The sequence below is a fragment of the Candoia aspera genome, chromosome 1 (assembly GCF_035149785.1).
Source record: "Candoia aspera isolate rCanAsp1 chromosome 1, rCanAsp1.hap2, whole genome shotgun sequence".
NCBI lineage: Eukaryota > Metazoa > Chordata > Lepidosauria > Squamata > Boidae > Candoia > Candoia aspera.
Genome location: NC_086153.1, coordinates 178711151 through 178719314, shown reverse-complemented (window position 1 = coordinate 178719314; position 8164 = coordinate 178711151).

Sequence of the window (8164 nt, the reverse complement as noted above, 5' to 3'; positions counted from 1 at the left end):
AAAAGTGTTGCCCAGTACCCCAGTTGTTTATGCATGTTTCTGTCTGCTACAAAAAAATATTTTTAGTTTGTTTTTTTCTCCTTCCTATTTCTGTATTTTTTAAATTATTAAATTTGTATGCCATCTGACTCCCAACAACTCAGGGCAGCTCACAAGTAAAAACATTTTAAAATGATACAATCAGAAACAATAAAGAATAAAGATAGCAAGATAACAAAAACTGGACTGGAATGGAAAAAAGAATCCAAGGGCGGTTTCACTCACCCTCACTAAAAGCCTGGAAGAAGAGCCAGGTCCTTCAGCCCCTTCATAACACCAGTAGGGTAAGGGGCCATCCAGATCTTGGGGGGAACCTCAGTTTTTATCATTTTTTTTAAAGTTTTATCCTTTTTTTAAAGGATTGTTTCATTTAATTATGTTATTTTTAGTGTATCATGGTATTTTGCTTATATTTTGTATGCTTCTAAAATAAAAATAAAAAATAAAAAGAAATAAAAACTGTTTCTCTCAACTACCTTCTCCATAAAGTTAAAAACAAGTGGAAACCAGCAATACCTGGAACACATGTAAAATTCTGTGAAGGAGGCAAGTGATAGCATAATAAAAGCATTGCTGGAAACATCCTAGGTCCATCCTTCCAACTTCCATAATTTTTCAAAGAAATAATACAAAATGTCTTTTGGAGATCTATAAGTATATGTATGTGTGTGTATAATTGAAAGGAGCTCCAATGCCTGCAGATTATGAATTTAATTCTGCTGTAGCAGTAATCAAATGTATTAGTTATTTTGATTGTTTCAGTTCTTTGCAGTTTTTCCTGATATCCATAGAAGGCACTTTCTCTCACTGATCTATATGAAAGCTATTCATTCAGACAGCTCAGGTATTAACTCTAAACTATTATTTTGTTATAGTGATGTTAAAAAGGCTACAATTGACTGAGTTCACACAATGTACATAATCAACCAAACCGCCTTATAACCCAGTTTGGGCTGTGATCTCACATGCTAAACCACAGTTTACCAAATAAATCATAATGGGCTGGTTCATGCAACCCATTAAATCATAAGCCGTAGTCGGAAAATCACAGTGGCTGGTATTAGGCAAAACTGTTTGATATGCCACCAATATATCAGAGTTTGGTTAGCACCGCGTGAGACCCTTGATGCGGGTTTGAACGGGACTGTCCAACATCTTTTTAAATTTCTCCTTTGGAAGCAATGAATTGTAAGGTAAACCTAATTAAAACTTGCCCTCTTAATTACGCCGAGACAACTGAAACCATTTTTCCTTTCACCGTTCTTTCTTTTAATAACGAATTGACACAGGATTGTAATGGACCGAAAACGTGATTTGGCTTCTCTTCCTGTTCTCCTCCTCCTCGACTGGTATCTTCGCCAGTGGATTGGGCGGTTCTCTTGTCAGCCAAAATGCGGCAGCGAATCAGCTAGAAGAGGAGCAAGGCTGAGCTAGAGCTACCACGGAATGGTTGGCCCTTTCGCAGCACAGCTGGAATCAGTCGAGGAAAGGAGGTTCACAGCTGGTGTGGTGGGAGTGAGAAAGGGATGAGACCCTTCCCACTGAGCCCGCACGCGGGTGAAATGAAAGGCTTCCGAGGGCCCTTTCCCCCGCGTATCTTAAGAACTTCCAGAGGGGGAGCGAGGAGGAAGAAAAAGACGTGCGAGAAAAGGGCGGCTTGCTAGAGATTGGTCCTTCTGCGCGGCAGAATCGGGATTTTCGCGCTCTGGGCGGAAGAAGGGCCCGAAGCTGAGTTTGTGGAACGGCAGGACTTGGAAAGGCGATGAGAGAGGCGCTGAAGCGTTTGTGGGCCGGCAGGAAAGAAGTAAATATGCAGCTGCTGTGGCTGTCATTCACAGTCTGGCCCTCCTGAAATTGCGATGACTCCCAGATGGAGAATCCATGTGCATGCAAGCAGCTAATTGAGTGTTTGTTTATTCAGGGTATGTAGTGAGTGTAAGTGCTTCTGAGATTTAAAAAAAAATAGTTGCAGGGTTATATAACGCCAGGTCACTTCCTGACCTTATATAACAGCTCTGCATGTAAATCAAGGATGGTGGGGAGAAGAGTTTTCAGTGTAGCTAAGTACCGTATGTTAGCTCTCTGTGTTTAGGGGGAGCTGGGGTGCATTATCGGGAGCATAAATTCCTGATCAAGGAAAGTACTTTTTCCACTCTACTCTGCCCTTGGCAGGCCCACTCAGAATACACTGTCCACTTTGGGGTCCCACAGTTCAACAAGGACAGTGTTGCTTTCAGATACCACCCTGCTGTAAAATATAGCGTTGCCAGGTTCTGTGCAGTAGCACTCAAAATTCATCTGATTAATGGCTCAATTTTATAAACTAGATCTGATGAGCAACTAGTTTGCCATATTAGAGTACTTTGTAACTTAATAGTTCAAGTCTTCCACATGCTAACTTTTTATATATGCTTTTGGTTTTTAACTTATAGAGCCTTTCTCTGTGTGTGTGTGCCTTTGAGTCAGTGTTGACTCTTAGCAACTGCCTGGACTAGTCCCTGCAGTTTTCTTGGAAAGGTTTTTTGGAAGTGGTTTGCCATTGCTTCTTTCCTAGGGCAGAAAGAGAAGGGGAGGGAGGACTGGCCCAAGGTCACCCAGCTTGCTTTGTGCCTAAGGCAGAACTAGAACTCATGGCCTGATGCCTTAACCACTAGACCAAACTGGCTGTCTTTTATTTCCTGGGTTTTTAAAAAAAAATTTTAGATTGTTTATTTTCACTGTTGGATTATATTTTAGATCCTTCATGCTTCTTTACAACGAGTGTACCCCACCCCCTTATGCTGATCTATGACTGTAATAAAGCTTGAATTTGGACAAACTAGAGTAAGGACAGAGGACGATGGGAGTCTGGAAACCAAGTCCTGTGAGGAAAGGTTAAAGGATCTGGGAATGTTTAGCTTACCAAAGAGATGACTAAGGGGTGATAGGATAGCAGTCCTCAAATACCTGAATGGCTGTTCCATGTAAGAGGGGTAGACATATTGTCTGTTGCCCCAGAGGGCAGAACCCAGAATAGGAGATGTCAGGAGGAACTGCTTGACTGTACAAGCTGGAACAGGCTGCCACTTAAGTGGTGAACTCTCCAGCAATGGAGGTCTCCAAACAGGCTAAAGTGCCAGAAGTATTCTACAGGACCCAGTTCTGAGTAGAGGGTTGGGTTAGAAGACCTCTAAGATATTTTCGAACTCTGTGATTTGCTATTCCCCCCCCCACTTAAAATCTTAGGTAGTGTATTGCCTAAGTATATTTCTGCGGTGAAAATGATGCCTAGGACGTGTGCATTAATAGTATTAATAATAATTCAATTTGTTTTTCACAATTACTGCTCTAGCAAGGTGTCATGTATTCTGCACCTAAAGGCTGATGAAGTTAAGAGAAAGTAAACCTTACCAAAGTGTGTAGTTGAAAATACTTGCCATGCTTTTCTGTGCTGCATATTTTTCATGAACTTGCTTTTTTTACATGCCAAAACCTTTGTGCTTTCTTCTAAATATTAATGTTAATTTATGTAATAAATAAATTTATTTAATAAATATTTTTCCAAATTCTTCACACAAAGTAGGGAAGCTTAATCCACATACTGAAATTTCAGGTTGTATATATCTATTATGTTTCAAATTTTATATATATATATATATATATATTCCCCCCGCAATCCAGCGCCCTTGAGATGTGTTTGGGCCTTAACACCCAGATTTTTCAGCAAGTCTTATACTGATTTGGCTGAGTGCCAGAGACCACAACAAATTTCAGCAAGTGAGAGTCTGGCATTCCATCTAGTGAATGAGACCTGTATAGTGTATAACCTTTTTCTCCATTGCTCTGGAGGCCAGTTTAATTTCCACAAAGGACATGGAGGAAGTGAAGCATTTGCAGCCAGCAGAAAATATGAACTAGTGAATGTGGGGGGAAATGGTCTGCCCTCTTCCAGCAATCCTGTTTCTGTCCTGGCTAGGAACAAAAGAACTTCTCTTCCTTTGCCATTATCATGGCAAGCACATAGGCCCATATATTACAATGAGTAATCTATCCTCCTTATGCTTAGAGCATAGTATACTCTTTGCAGAGTACTTTATAGACATTGTAGCTCAACACTTTTTATTTTGGTCTTTTATATAAGGTCAAGAATTCTTCAGGTAAGTATAGTTATTCATATGAAAAAAGTATAGTTAACTGAAGAAGTTTAAGTTTAATTGCTTGCTGCATACCAGAGGAAAGGGATGGTTGCTGGAATGTTGGGTTCTTAAATCAAAACGTATGAATGCAATCATGAAGTGAATTTTTTAAAATTTATTTACTTGTTTAATAGAATAAAATTTTGGCTTTTGGAAATCCTTTTCAACTATTTCTCCAGCCTGTATAATTAACATGATTATATTTTGGAGGAGAAGCTTTCCTTACTAAATTTAAAGCATGTTAAATTTGTTTCTTTTTTAAAGCAGTGGATATTTTTGCAGTCCAACTTTCTAAAGAAAACCCACATCACTACAGCAGAAGTGCACAATCTGTGCCCACTAAATTCCTGGGTGCAGTCTCCAGAGTGCTTTGAAAAATTTCTGAACTACAGTTTAAATATGAACAAAAAGGGAAAAGGAACTATGTGGGAGGTAAATTAAATTTCAAGTAAATCAGATATAGGGGGCTTTAGTGGAGCCGTTTGTTTGTTTTGGCCTCACTCTCTTTTTAGAGAGCACCTTCTTCCCCAGTTCTCTACTCAAATATTCTGGTGTGTCCCTTGTCCAAAAACTTCTAACAACGAAATCGGGTTGTGGGTGCTCTCAGAATGTTGATTAAAAAAAAAAAGCATGATTACAGAATCACAACATTTTGGAGGACTACAAAACATCTTTAAATCACAGTAAAACCTAGTGGACAACTCCCACCAATACAAAAAAAAAAACCCTGGCATGCTCAGCAGAATGCAAAATCCAGAGGGAAAACTGCAAAACAAAAATGGAAAAAGTAAAAGGCAGGGATGAGTACAATACCTTACATGGAAGGAATAGCCAGCTGAAGAGACTCATTTAACAATCTGCATTTATCAAATTTAAGCATGCAGAAGTGGATGAATTGCAAATATATGTGCCCTGAAACTGGTAGCTCTTATTGCAGCAACCAGCTCTAAGCTGCTGTAAACCTTCATTGCTTAAGAAGTTTTATGCAGTCAATTCTTATGGTATATTAGGTTTGCTTATTGCTCCCTTTGGGTATATCAAGAGTTCTTGAACTTAGAGTAGTTCGTGGGCATAGGGAAATAAATTGTGGGATCAGTTTGATACCTATGTAAATTTGCTATCATGTCAATACCCAGATTCTATCATAATGATTGCTGGTGATTTTAACAGACATATTGGCAAATCTGATGCTTCCCTGTAAACTCATTTTAAGTGGCCAATGCCCCCTAAAATTGTTGTGGGCTATTTATCAGCCAGACAATCTAAAGATCAAAAATGCAATATTGCAGGATTTTGTTTGGCTCAATTTGTGGACAGTTTAGATCTAGTTATACTAAATGGCCCTGTCAGGGGTGACATAAAAGGGGAGTTTACTTTCTGGCGCCCAAATGGGGCCAGAGTAGTTGATTATATTATGATTTCCCGGAACTTTGTATGTCATACAGCTTGCTTTTATATTGGTACTCACCCTGATAGTGACCACTTTCCACTAATTTGTCTTTTCGATTCTAAAATAAATCTCGAACCATTAGAAGTAGTCCACTGCCCCACTGACATTACAATGAAGGGGCAAGTACAAAATAAATGGTCTCAAGATTTGGCTAAAATTATTTCTGGAATTTTGACCTCAGAGCCCCTGCTTCAAATGCATACCCAAATTTGCTCATCTGACTCATACGAACAAGTATTATCACTGAATCAATTATTGTTAATCTTCAAGCCCCCCTGACAAGACTCACAACAGCAAATTGTGTTTATGCACGTAAAAAATCTAAATCTTAGTATGATAATGACTGCATCAAAGCTAAAAAGGCTCTCTTAAATGCAATAGCTACCTTTCACCAGGAAAATTCTACAAATGTCTTAAAATTAAGATTCAAAACAAATTATAAACATCTAAAGATTAAAAAAACTGACAGGCTATAAGAGAGAATTGGAGTAATTTAATTTTAGCAGCAAAGCTCAAGAATTCCACTTGGTTCTGGCATTTAATAAATCAGGCACTTACAGATAGATGGTTTGGCCCTATTACATAAATATCTGCAGATAAATGGGAGGATCATTTTAAGAACACCTTTAAAAGGGAATCTGCTGTAATTGCAGATGTGATTCCTTCCTGCAACGACCTCCCGGATTGGCCACCAGTATCCATAACTGAGGTTAAAGATCTTATTGTCCAACTAAAACCAGCTAAAGCATCTGGAGGTGATTTTATCCCCCCAGAATTAATAAGGGAAAATAAAGACTGGTGGGCCACCTTGTTCACACACATTAACAACACAGGGCAATTTCCATCTGACTGGAATCAGGCCATTGTTGTACCCATATACAAAAATAAAAGAAATAGACTCAACCCTACAAATTATAGACCTGTCAGTCGATAAAACACAATAAATAAACTTTATGCCAGATTTTTATATTCAAAGTTAGTGGATTGGGTACAAAATGAAAATACTATTGCTGAAGAACAGGCCAGATTTAGAGACGAACGTTCAGCGCTAGACCATTGTTTGGTCCTTCACCATCTGGCAGAAAAATATTCTACCCCTTCTCCTGGTTCCCTTTTTGCAACCTTTGTTGATTTTAAGTCAGCTTTGATCTAATACCAAGGGAGAGATTGTGGGATATTCTGAGACATTCCATGATTGATAAAAGGCTGCTAGCTCTTATTCAGTCACTTTATTCAAATACCTCCCTGAAAATTAGATGCACCCCTTGGGGACATTTATCTAAGGCTATCCCAACTTATAGAGGTGTAAGACAAGGCTGCATATTAGCTCCATTACTTTTCAATTTGTATCTAAATCCAATAATTCAAGCGCTTGCTGTTCTAGCCCATCATCCACCGTTTTTGGCTGATCGTGCAATTCCAGCATTACTGTATGCCAATTATATAGTCATTATGTCTACCTCACAAGTGGGAGTGAGAAAAGCACTTAGGGCACTAACTTTATTTTGCACAGATCAGAAACTCTCAATAAATTATGAGAAAACTTAAAGTTTTAGTTTTTGCCTGACACCACTATAAGGTTCACAAATGGCAAATAAATGGGACTCCAATTGAACAGGCGCACGCTTATAAATACCTTGGAGTGCAGTTTCATGCTTCCTTATCCTGGAACGCTCATTTTCTGTACTGGGCAAGTGTTGCACAGCGTATTGCATCAGCTATTATAAAATTCTACCATTCCAAAGGAGCCCATTATATTCCTGCAGCTTGCAAGGTCTTTCAGGCTAAGGTAGTCTCTCAGCTTCCCTATGGCTCTCAAATATGCTGCCTTGCTTAGCTCAGTTCTATTGAAACCATCCAGAATAAGTTCATTAGAGCCATACTGACGGTACCAAAAAGTATCAAAAATGCCATCCTACGGGTAGAAATAGGTATAGTTTCATCGGATGCCAGAGCATGGTTCCTTCTTCTTACCTTCTGGCTAAAGTTAATTACATTGCCTATAGGTTTAGCCCCATTAATATTTAGAGATCATTTTAAGTCATCTTGGCTAAAAAAAGCCTTAGACAAAATTAAATTGTTGGGCTTCTCAATGGGAGGTCTGTGCTCATTAGGATTTGATAATGCTAGAACTGCCCTGAAACAACGAATCTGGGATATAGATCTCCAAACATATTTAAGTAAGGTGCTACACCCCAATATCTGTCATTTTCTTCGGGAAGGGTTCGTTCCAGCTTCTTATCTATTATCTATCACAATTTTGAAATTTCGTAAAGCTTTCACTTTAGCCAGGCTGGACGTACTGCCCTCAGCAGTCCTTTCTGGACGTTTTAAGGGTACTCCCATGCACCTTCGGCTATGTCCACGTGGTGTCGGCTCAGTCGAAACCCTAAGCCATATGTTGTTATATTGTTCCCTGTATAAGGATTCTAGACAGATCCATTTATATCCATTATTGAAGAAATTTCCAGGCAGGGAGAGTGACTTCTATCTAATATTA